This window comes from Myotis daubentonii, chromosome 13 (assembly GCF_963259705.1).
Source record: "Myotis daubentonii chromosome 13, mMyoDau2.1, whole genome shotgun sequence".
NCBI lineage: Eukaryota > Metazoa > Chordata > Mammalia > Chiroptera > Vespertilionidae > Myotis > Myotis daubentonii.
In genome coordinates, this window is record NC_081852.1 from 27,483,496 (window position 1) to 27,496,288 (window position 12,793).

General features: G+C 42.5%; 1 non-coding gene across 1 annotated transcript; it reads right to left on the minus strand.

The window, feature by feature from the left end:
* Window positions 1-8,277: 8,277 nt before the first annotated feature.
* Window positions 8,278-8,380, minus strand: LOC132215058 (small nucleolar RNA U13). Its single transcript, XR_009448423.1, has one exon. It is a non-coding gene; the product is annotated as a small nucleolar RNA U13 (small nucleolar RNA).
* Between the last annotated feature and the right edge of the window lie 4,413 nt (window positions 8,381-12,793).

The following is a 12,793-nucleotide window of genomic DNA, read 5'->3' on the forward strand; positions in this document are numbered from 1 at the left end:
GAAAATAATATGGGTCACAAATAGCCAAATATAATACTTGACTCATTTAACAATTATGTGCCAAACCACTGTGCTGGGTTCTTTCTGTCAAGGAATTCACTGACAATAAAAAATAATTGTGATTTATGCTGTGAAGGGAACCGGGAGATGTGATAGAGGTACCATGAGTTACATAGCTTCAAGGATAATGTATTTGAGTCACATGAGACCCTCAACCTTGGCCTATGCCTTGATTGCAGCCTCTTGAGAGCCTGAGCAGAAAACCCATCAAAATCCAGACTCTTGACCCATGTCACTTGTGAGATAATAAACATGTGTTGTTTTAGGTCACTACATTTGTGATTCTGTGGTATGTGGCAAAGAAAACGATTGCAGACCCTTTCAGGGGTAAAATCCAGAGGCAGAATTTTCTCTTTCACTATATGTAAAATAAAAATGTAAGGGACAGCCCTACCCATTTTGGCTCAGTGGATAGAGTGTCAGCCTGCGGACTGGAGGGTCCCGAGTTCAATTCTAGCCAAGGGCACATGCCCGGGTTGCAGGCTCGATCCCCACCCAGTAGGAGGCGTGCAGGAGGCAGCCGGTCAATGATTCTCTGTCATCATTGGTGTTTCTCTCTATCCCTTTCCCTTTCTCTCTGAAATCAATAAAAAATATATATATATTAAAAAAAATGTCAGGGACAAAAACAATGGCTTAACTGCAGGGAAAACCACCCGTTAGCGTGTAAGCAGATGACCCTCTTTCCTGTACTTACTAATATGAGGACTTACCTTCTGGTGATAGCATTTCTTGATGTTGTTGAAAAACAAAATCCAGCCAAGTAAATTTGGCTTTATTAAGTGATTTATGAATCAGGCAGCGTCCCATCTAGCAAATAGAAGGATACTCTTAGAGATTGTACAAAATGGAAGGAAGGTCTTTATGGCAGAAAGAAGATGTAGCTAAGAGATTAAGAGTGGAGCCCTGATCAGTGTGGCTCAAAGTTTTGGCCGAAGCATCAAAAGTCTGGGGTTTAATTTCTGGTCAAGGTCACGTTCCTGGGTTACAGATTCAATCCCTGCCCAGGTTGGGGAGCATACAGGAGGCAACCAATCTCTCTATCTCTCTTCCTCTACCTTTGCCTCTTCCACTCTCTCAAAATCAATAGAAAAAAAATATCCTCAGGTGAGGATTAACAAAACAAAATTAAGAGTAGATATGTAAGGCACGGACAAGTGCCCTAGAGCAGTGGTCGGCAAACTCATTAGTCAACAGAGCCAAATATCAACAGTACAACGATTGAAATTTCTTTTGAGAGCCAAATTTTTTAAACTTAAACTGTATAGGTAGGTACATTCAACTTTAAATTCACGGTTTTCGTCTTCTGTTTTTCTTTGCTTCTTCTTTGTAGCCATCTCAAACAGGGCACCTAAAAAAATGTTTCATTTTATAATAATAAAGCCACCAGCACAAAAGAATTACAATTCTTAAATTGATGACAAAAATACCTGTAGGATTTGCAGCTGGTTGGAAAAATACAGGTAAATTTATGCTTCGAGTAGGTATTTTTGTCACCCGTGCATGATTTGCAGACGCGCGACTAGCACTAACCACTGCACAATGAGACTGCTGACTGACTGGCTCACTCAACTCATGAATGAATCCTGCGCGCCTCCCCCGTGCTGCCTGCGTATCCCGAGGCCCTCCTGCGCCCCGTCTCCTGTCACAAGACTGACTGACACCCCCCACTTCTTCTAACACCACTTCTTCAAAATAGACTCGCCCAGGCCAAAAACTGACTTCTGCACATGGGCCACGAAATTTCAATACGTGCGCACCTGCACGTGGTATTTTGTGGAAGAGCCACACTCAAGGGGCCAAAGAGCCGCATGTGGCTTGCCGACCACTGCCCTGGAGAGAGGCACGGGTGGGGGTGAGGTGGGGTTTTATATGCAGATTACCTCAATAGTATGGATCAGGAAATTCCAGACTGACTGGTGTAAAATTCCACTCCTAGAAGAGGTTGAAACTCCAATTAGATTAGGTATTACATCTAAATTTGGTATCATGGGCTTTTAGCACAAGTGACTCCATTTTGGCCTGTAACTTTTCTTTTTAACATGAAAGGAACCACTAAATTCTTCTCCATTCAATTTCATCATGAACAAAAGGAAAACAGCCTTTAACTTGAAATGAAAACTATAGTTTTAAATCATTTGGTTTTAAGACTGGACATGGTGTTCAACATCTTGCTCCAGGTTGATTCAAGTGTTCCTTGAAGACTTAATTTTTTTCTTTTTATATATTTTTATTGATTTCAGAGAGGAAGGGAGACGGAGAGAGAGATAGAAACATCAATGATGACAGAGAATCATTGATCAGCTGCCTCCTGCACGTCCCCTACTGGGGATCGAGCCTGCAACTTGGGCATGTGCCCTTGACTGGAATTGAATGCAAGACCCTTCAGTCCGCAGGCCAATGCTCTATTTACTAAGCCAAACCAGCTAGGGCTGAAGACCTAAATTTCTCCTTTTTCTGAAACTTTACGTTATCCTCATCCCTCAATAGCAATAGTTCAACTTTGTATAACACTTTGCAGGTTTCCAACCACTTACATGTACATTTGCTCATTCGATTTCAACGGACTCAAATTAGTGACTTGCCCAGTGTCATACAATTAGTAAATAGTCAAGCTAGGTCTTGAATCTAGGTCTGTCTGGCTATAAGCCCAGTGCTCTTTCCACTACAAGCAGCTAAATATCTACTGGAGTGACTCTAATGTTGGTAATAGCAGAAATAGACTGTCAGGGTAACCCACTATAATTACATAGGTTATTTTGGGTTTTCCTAAATTCATAGTCCTGAGTATCAAGAGCTTCATACTAAAAAGGGAATTGCTATTGTTAGTGGCTCTGTTCTCCTCTGGGGGTTTTGCCAAGAACTATTCAGAAACCAGACTGGGCAGGCACAGAGGAGGGGCAGGGGTTGGCGTAAGGTCGCAGGCTCTAACTCCTTGGACTCTGAGCCAAGCTGTCCAGTTGCTTCAGCAGGAGCCAGGATGAAGAGAGCCAAGTTAGGCAGGAGTCAGGCATTCTATTCAACAAAGCTCAACAGAGGGGAGGCCAAGGAAAGTAGAAATTCAGGGCAGGTTTCTTATCCAGTAAGCTGACACCTGGGGGAAGTTATTCAAATAAAGGCAGACAAGCAATGATGGAATCAATTTTGTATTAGGTCAGTGTTTCACAAGTCAGGGAGCAGAAGAGAGTTCTCCAGAATCCCAAATGTCCTTGAACTGGTGTAGGCAGCGGGAAGGGCATCAGGTGTCTGACCAGTGGGGTCAGACCAAAGCTGGGTTCAACACCTCAGCACTTGGGCTCTTGCTAGGAAAGAATTCACAGCAAGACCCAAACAAGTAAGGGAACATTTCCTTGGTAAATTACAGAGGTAGAAGAAGTAATTCCTAGAAGGAATGGGTTTAGGAAACAAGTTATTGAAGGTAAAAGAAGAGCCCTTGGAGCTTGGGAGTGGGGAAGCTAATGGTAAGGTGCCTGGGGCAGAGAGGGGGAAGGGAAAGGGGAAGGCAGGGGCATACTCTGGAGGGAGACGCACTAAGTCCTCAGTCCTAAGGGTTTTAAGGGCAGAGATTTTAGGGGAGGTCCCAGGGGGAGATCTTAACAGAACATTCAGCAATCTTCCAGGGGTGTCCTTTCAGGGTTGCGGTCTCCACTGATTGATTGGCCGGCACCAGGGCAGGGGGTCATTATTCAGTGCAGCTGGTCCTGAGGTCAGCCAAGCCTGGTTTTGTTTCTTATCTGGGCCTGGAGCAGAACTATAACTGAGGCCTAAATGTTATCCCTAGGGAGGGAAGGTCAGGGGATCCGAACCACAGGACCAGCTCGATATGCTAGGAGAGGGAACGTCACCCTGGGGGCAAGGCCCCACCCTACAATGATTGTGCATTGCTAGGCACCTGAGGCTTTCTATGCTGGTGACCTTCTGTACCTGGCCCATTGTCCTTGCTCTGTTCAAGTCTGTCTTACTGCCTACAACAGAACCACATATTTGCTAGTGCACCAGCAAGGCTGCCTGTTTCCATTTATAAAAAAAATAACTTACCTGTTGATCTGCACTGGGTCAGGCATGAAGGAAGCCCTTTTCACCTATATTTTCTTTCTGGGCATTTCAGAACACGAGACAGCCCCAATCAAATCCTCTTCAGCTCTTTCATGCACCTTCCCCAATTACACAGGACCCCACACGTTCAGCCCTGCCTATTGCTCTGACCCTTTGATGCAAAATGCTAGTCCATCTAGACTTTATTTCAAATAGGGTGGTCACATACATATTATGAAGGGATCAAGGGAATCCTGAAACATGGGAAGATGAGAGGGTTTGATTACCCTTAAATAAATGTAGACTCTTCTTAGAAACTGAATAGCAGGGAAGAAATGATTGCAGTTATAAGGCGAGAAGTGCAGAGACTGTTCTTCCTTAAATTTTCTAGGAGAGATTTGCCTCCAGCCTCCTTTTAAAAAGTATGTTCCACATGTGGCAGGCAGTAGACAGATCTTAGCAGAGCAAGGACAATGGGTTAAGAACAGAAGGTCACGAAAGCCCCAGTTTTCTAGCAAAGGACAATTGTAGGGTGGGACCTTGCCCCCAGGGTAACCTTTCCTCTCCTAGCATATCAAGGGTCATGCAGTTTGGATCCCCTGACCTTTCCTCCCTAGAGATAACATCTAGGCCTCAGTTGTATTTCTTTTGTTTTGTGTTTTTCTTTATTGATTAAGGTATTACATATGTGTCCTTATCCCCCCATAGCCCCTCCCAACCCCACACTCAGTTATATTTCAACTCCAGGCCCAGAAAAGCAACAAAACCCGACCAGAGACCCCATGACTGACCTAAGGACCAGCTACATTGGATAATGACCCCTGCCCTAGCCCTGACCAATCAAGCAGTGGAGACCACAATCCTGAAAGGACACACCAGGAAAGCTGCTGAATATTCTGTTGAGATCTTCCCTTGGGAACTCCCCTAAAATCTCCATCCTTTCCCCTCCCTACCCCAGGCATCCTATATAATAAAAGCACAGCGACCCAACGGCAGAACGACAGGTCTACCAGGTGCTATGACGTGCATTGACCACCAGGGGCAGATGCTCAACACAGGAGCTTGAGCGCCACTTGGCTGACCAGGATGAGCAGATGCTCCCACTGTGAATCCCAGGCTGATGGGCAGGAACCCGAGCTGTGATCATTGCCTCCTCACCCCAGGCTCTTCCTCCTCGCTCCCTGCCACCTCCTCCGGATGCCCGCAGGCCATGCAGCACCACTTCCGGCTTCCTGGAGGCTGGGAGGAGGTTCATGGCTGCTGTGGGACTGAGGCCTACTCCACTGCCTCTCAGTGCTTTTGTCCCTGGGCCCGGCCATGACCGGGTCCCCTGGAGAGACGAGTGCTCTGGCTCCACAGAAGATGCCAGGCCAGGGAGCAGCCGCTCAGAGGGCAGGTCCACAGCTGCTTGGCTGGTATGAGCAGAGCTCCCACAGCAGGCTGATCCCCGCAGGCCGTGCCCCCCACCAGTGCATGAATCCCGTGCACCGGGCCTCTAGTATTACCATAGGCTTCTTCACTCCCAAGCTCCAAGGTCCCTTCCTTTGCCTCTATAACTTGTTTCCTAAACCCATTTCTTCTAGGAATTACTTATTCTACCTCTGTGAATTTATAAGTAGATGTTCTCTTATAGTTTGGGTCTTGGCTCTGAATTCTATCTTAGCCAGAACTCAAGTACTGAGGTTGCTGAACCCAGGTCCCATCTGACCCCACTGATCTAACACCTGGTGCCATTCCCGCTGCTTACAGCACACAGTTGCCAAGGTTCTTAAGTCCATTGCTCATCTATTCAGTACCAGTGTTCCATGCCCCTTGCTGTCATTTCACCAGAAGCACAGGAGACTCCTGACTGAGTCCTGTGAAGCCATGTGAGGGCTTCAGGAAAGGGAGGAGCAGCAGAGCTGCTAGGAAAAAACATGGAAATTTACCACTGATCTAATCTTCTACTTCTCACTTTCACTATACTCTTTACTTCTAAGATGGTCTTTTCACAAGTCCTTCTAAACCTTTCAGGGAACTGAAAAATCCTTGGGGTGGGGGTGAAGAGGAAGGAAAGGAAGAAAAGGAGGTAGGAAAAAGAGAGAGAGAGAGAGAAAAGAAAGGAAAAAAAAGTATGATAGACACCTTATACTCGCTACCCTGACTTGTTTACTGTTGACATTTGGTCCAGAAGCAACTGTGGGAAGTATGATGCAACCTCAGATGTTAGGACATCAGGACTGTGGCCAAAGAATTTTCACAGTGTACGTGGAGGCTGGCCAGACTTCAGCTTTGGCCAGACACTTAGGTTATTTCACGCTGAATTCTCCCTTTCCAGTTCTAAAGTCCTTAGGACTCTGACTGTTTTACAGCTTGACTGCCATGTTTATCACACTCTTTTCCAGTTCAACTTTCAGGAGGCAGGCAAAGTAATTGGGCAAAGACTAATTGGATAATTTTTGGTCACAAAATTGAAATAATATAGAATTATTTTGAATTCTCCAATTATCAGTGATAGGGGCAGAAATAGAATATTGGGGACCAGCTATAATTGTTAGAAATATTAATCCTGCTTTTTTAAAAAAAAATCTTTATTGTTGAAAGTATTATATATATCCCCCTTTTCCCCCTATTAACCCCCTCCTGCCTGACACTGCCCTCTGCCCCAGGCCTTTACCACCCTATTGTCTGCATCCATGGGTTATGCATATATGCATACAAGGTTTTTGGTTGATTCCCTGTCACCAACCCACCCTCCCCTGCCTTCCCTCTGAGATTCCGCACTCTGTTAATCATGCTCTGTTAACCGTGATTGTTTTGTTCTGATTAAAGAAGGCACATTGTGCCTGACCAAGGTGGCTCAGTGGTTTAGCGCCAACTATGAACCAGGAGGTCCTGGTTCAATTCCCCGTCAGGGCACATGTTGACTCAATCCCCAGTGGGGGGTGTGCAGGAGGCAGCCAATCAATGATTCTCTCTCATCATGGATGTATCTCTCTCCCTCTCCCTTCCTCTCTGAAATCAATAAATATATATATTTTTTTAAAAAAAGAAGGCACATTGTAACCTGGCGGGGAGTTGTACGTGGGACCTGGAAGCTCACCTGGAAATGCGGCCCATCCTCTCCATCCAGGAGCTGCCTATTATCATGGAAAGATTAACAACCTTGTTGCGGAAACCAGAGATGCCAGTTTTTGAAGACCCCCTGCCAGCCCTTTGAAGACCCCAGCCTTTGCATGCTCAGGCCTTTGGAAATCTCCAGCCCGGTTTACCTGTAAGCTGCCCATTTGGCATACCCTTTTGCCTACTTCCCCATGTAATCTTTGCCCTTCTACTAAATATAAGCAGTTGGCTTATGGTGGGGTGGGGAGAGCAGGTTTTTGTGGATGACCTGCTGCTCTCCCATACTGCTGGCAGTATTGGAATAAAAGCTCATATACGGCTCAACCCTGTCTCTGCTTACTTGGCTTAAGTAGTGGCAGGCAGCCTGGACCCTTTGATTGTTTGGTTACAATAGAACAAATACCCTCCTTGATTAAATTATAATTAGTGGCTGCATTTTAAAAAATACTTTTAAATTTAAAATTTTTTTATTATTATTGATTTTAGAGAAAGGAAGGAGAAGGGAGAGAGAGAGAGACAGAAAAATCAATGATGAGAGAGAATCATTGATCAGTTGCCTCCTGCACACTGTCCCTACTGGGGATCAAGCCCACAACCTGGGCTAGTGCCCTGACCAATCAAACCGTGACCTCCTGTTTCATATGTCATTGTTCAACCACTGAGCATGCTGGGCGGGCAAACCAAAGGTCATATATGCATATATGCATTACTTATGGACACAAACAATAGAGTGGTAAAGGCCTGAGGCGGGTGGAGGGGGGCAAAGGGGAAAAAAAGGGTGCATCTGTTATTCAATAATAAAGATTAAGAAGACACATACAAAAACCTTCAAATACATCCAAAGTATAACACTAGAATGAAATCCATGTATCTAAACCCTATAGTTATTTATATTTTTAGTTATTTACATTTTGCCGTATTTTCTCCATGTATTTGTTTACTAACAATTTTTAAGTAAATTAGAAATACTTTACTTGCCTCTAATTACTTTAGTATTCATCTAAAAAATTAGAATAATTTCCCCACTTTACTATATCACCTTAGCTGTACATTAAAAAGTGGTGTTTTGTTTTTTCTTCACATTACATGGTTGATATGCTGAAGTTGTTAAAGGTTTGATGGAGGCACATCTCACACAAGAGCGAGAACACCTAATCATTACGCTTATGAACTATGAAAGGATCTGTACATAACAAAATTAACACTAGTTCTTTAGCATCAACTTATACCCCATAGTCAAACTCCCCAACTGTATCCAAATTGCCAAAATTGGAGCAAATCAAGATGTAATCAAAGTCCACACCTTGCATGGATTGCTATATCTCTTAAATTCTTTTAATTTGCTTTTAATCTAGACTCTTCATTTTTTCTTTCATGAAATTTACTAGTGGAAGAGACAGGTGTCCACTCTATTTTTTTTTTTTCCTCAGAGAGGAAGGGAGACAGAAACAGCAATGATAAGAGAGAATCATTGATTGGCAACCCGGGCATGTACCCCATCAGGGAATCGAACCGTGACCTCCTGGTTCATAGGTCCACGCTCAACCACTGAGCCAAGCCGGCCAGGCTCCACTCTATTTTTTTTTTTTGAAGATGGTATAGCAAAGGTGGAAACTTATTGAGGAACAAGTACAGACTCCCAAATGGGGAAGGGGGAGGAATCTCACAGCTCAGACTCCCACGTGGGGAGGGGGAAAGAGTCCCACCTCCACTCTATTTTTAACCATTGATTATACTGTCTTATAAAATAATTTGATATAGATAAAATATTAAAATGCTTTCTTCACATATTCACTTTCAATAAGCCTTAAATTAAAATACAGAATAGCAAATTTTGACTCTGTATCCACAAATCCTATACCATATATTTTAGTTGGTACTTTTTTTCTTGCAAATAGCAGAAACCAACCTTGACTTGGTTAAATCAAATGGGGAATTTAATAGAAATCTATTAGTTATGAGTTGTATTTTCTTACATGTAATAGAATATACAAAATAAAAATGGCTTCAGCAAGACAGAAATCTATATATGAATTCTAGAGGAGGGCAGTCCAGGCCTGACATGGCAGATTTTTTTTTTTAACTTTTACTTAGTGATGAGAGAGAGAGAGAGAGAGAGAGAGAGAGAGAGAGAGAGAGAGAACAAATACAGCAACATAGATCTGTTGTTCCATTTATTTATGCATTCATTGGTTGCTTCTTGTATGTGCCTTGCTCAGGGATCAAACTCACAATCTTGGCTTATCAGGATGATGCTCTAACCAACTGAGCTACCTAGCCAGGTCTCTGGCTTGGCAGATTCTTAGTGGTAGCCCAAGCTCTCTCTCCACTGCACATGCAGTCACATGGTTTCCATCTCTAGGTCACTCCTCCAGTTACCCTTCTATTGCTTCTATCATCAGTGTGCTTGGGAGGAGGTATGTATACTTAGCCACCATTCTCATGAACAACTTACACCTCTTCCCTTTTCTTAAGGACCTCAGTGCACAGATTTGAATTAATTATAATTCTTGGTTCATGATCAACTGTCCTCAGTGGTCCACGCATGACACTTTTTATTTATTTGTAACTAATTTATCTACAATATAATGCACAACCATGAACCCACAACTACTCCAAAATGAAGCTAATATTGAACATTTTGGCACATGTTTTTGGAGTACATATACATGCATTTCTGCTGAACATGTATCTACAGCTAGAATTGCTGGGATATGTGTTATGCATGTGTTCAGCTTCAGGTGATACTTCCAGTTTTCCAAAATGCTTATGTCACTTTACCACTGGCCATGAATAAAAATTCCACTTGCTCTAAATTGTTGACGATAATTTGTATTTTTTATCTTTTCATTTTATCCATTACATACTTTGTCTTATTCTTTAACTCCTTAAATGTTGGCTCGTGTTACCATTACTTTATACTGGTAATGGATATGCTCCTGAAGATATCACTACAAACTTCTTGACCTCCAAGTCCAATCATTTTTCTTCATCTTGCCCTTCATTTCACAGTAACATTTGACACCACTGACCACTTTCTTCATGAAACTATTCCTTTGACTTCCATGACATTACATTATTCTAGAAGGCACACCTTTATTCACAGTTCCAAACATCCAGTATATTCTATACACTGAGTTTTTATATTACTAATTTGGTGGCAAAATCTAACCTAATGGTCATGAGACTATTCATTATCCCACTTAATGATATAGTCACATGGGTCACTGGAGATTTATTAATGTGTATATTTATTATGAGAGACTGCCCAGCCCCTGTTCTATAATATAGACTATAAGTACCATATTAGCTTTCTAAAATCTCTCTTCCTTTCCCTTCCTCTCTGAAATCAATAAGAATATATTAAAACAAACAAACAAGCAAACAAAAACACAGGAAGAAGTCAGCATCATCCCCATATGTCAAGGTTGCAGTTCAATCCCCAGTCAGGGCACATATAAGAATCAACCAGCCCTAGCCAGTTTGGCTCAGTGGATAGAGCATTGGCCTGTGGACTGAAGGGTCCTGGGTTTGATTCTGGTCAAGGGCAAATGCCTGGGTTGTGGGCTCAGTCCCCAGTTGGGAGAGTGCAGGAGGCAGCTGATTAATGATTCTCTCTCATCATGGATGTTTCTATCTCTCCCTTTCCCTTCCTCTCTGAAATCAATAAAAATATATTAAAAAAAAAAAAAGAATCAACCAATGCCCTAGCAGGGTTGCTAAGTGGTTAGAGTGCTGGCCCCCAAACTGAAGGGTTTCAGGTTCAATTCTAGTCAAGGGCTCAAACCTCAGTTGTAGGTTCCCCACCCTGGTTAGGGTACTTGTGAGAGGCAACCAATTGATGTGGCTCTCTCACATGGATGTTTCTTTCTCTCCTCTCTTCCCCTCCCCCCTCCCTTCCACTCTCTAAAATCAGTGGAAGAAATATCCTCCAGAGAGTATTAAAAAAAAAAAAAAAAGAATCAACCAGTGAATGCATAAATTGGTGGAACAACAAATCCACATTTCTCTCTCTCTAAAATCAATCAATAAAAAATAAAATGAAAAGAAGGAATTATTTGGGGGCCTGGACATATTTTTCTCTGAAGAGGAAGGAAGTGTTTTTATCATGCAGATTGCCTCTGTCTTTGGGAGAGGGAGGTTGGAAAGGGCTCATGTAGCAGATGACCATCCTGGTGCTTGACCAGAAAATTCCAGACTGGTTCATTAAGATTCTATTTCTGGGAAAGGTTGAAATTGCAATGATTAGATCAGATATTAAGTCTAGGTTTGGTATCTTGGACTAAAAGCATGAGTGACACCATTTTGGGCCTGTGGTTTTCTCATAACAAGACTGTAATGAAAGAGCGATAGCATGCTGTGAGGAAACAGAGGGGAGATATGCATTAATCCACTAGGCCTGCAATAACCACTGAGCTACCAGGCTAGTCTTTTTTTCAGTTTTTCATAGGTCTCTTGCCCTACCTTTTTTCCTGTAAAAACCCTCTATTTTGTACAACACCTGGGAGCTCTCTTTTAGTTACTAGATGGGATGCAGCCTGATTCATGAATTGATTTATAAAGCCAATTAGCTCTTCAAATGATCTCATTTGAATTTTGTTTTTTAACAGTCTTCATCACATGATACTGTAATCATTTGTTTTGCTCTCTGCCTCCTTTTCTGACTAGAAGCATTCAAGAGCAGAAATTGTCTTCCTTGTTACCCAGCGTAGCACCAGCTCCTCACACAGTAGCTAGCACATTGTAGGCACTCAATAAATATTTTTGGATGAATAGTAAATTAATAAAATAACATGTGATTTTTTGCAGGGTTATCAAAATATTTACAATAAATAACTATAAGTTTAATCTTTTCATTTTCAGTGTTTCTAATTTCTTCTTCCTATCACATCCTTTTTTCCCCACCCAATAAATGTAATTGCAGCTTGAGACTAAGATTTAAATTTACACATCTAAGCGTGTCTGAAGATCTTGTAGCTGTTTCTGTGTACGAGGGGCTGTGTAGTCTCCTGAGAATCCAGACAAAACACATTTGACTTAGGAGTAACAAGCCTTGGTGGTCCATGGGGAGAAGTGGCCCAAAGTGTGGTGTGGCGTGTGTTACCAGGATAGCCTATTGACCTGGCTCCATGCTAATTCAGGCCAACTCCAAAAGGGAGTGTGTTAGTTTTCTAGGGCTGCCTTAACAAAGAACCACAGACTGGGTGACTTATACAATAGAAATTTATTTTCCCTGAGTTCTAGAAGCTAAAAGTCCAGGATCAAGGTGTTAGCAGGTTTTTCCGGAGGCCTGTTTCCTTTGTTTTGTTTGAAGCATCACCCAGAGTTGTTCCCGATTTAGATAAATCATGTCACCAAAGACAACATCACTTGTAAAATTTGAGTCACTTGTAACACTCCTATAATCAGTGGACATTGTGGCTATTGTATTCATGATGACTCAATGTATAGAAGCAAACATCTGATGGCCCCATTATGTTTTCAAGTATAGTCATGCTCAGTCATTTCAATATTGAAATGCATATTTTATTATAAATTACATCCTTTTACTTCTCCTCTTACAGTTAGGAATATATATAATGTGTAAGGTAGACTG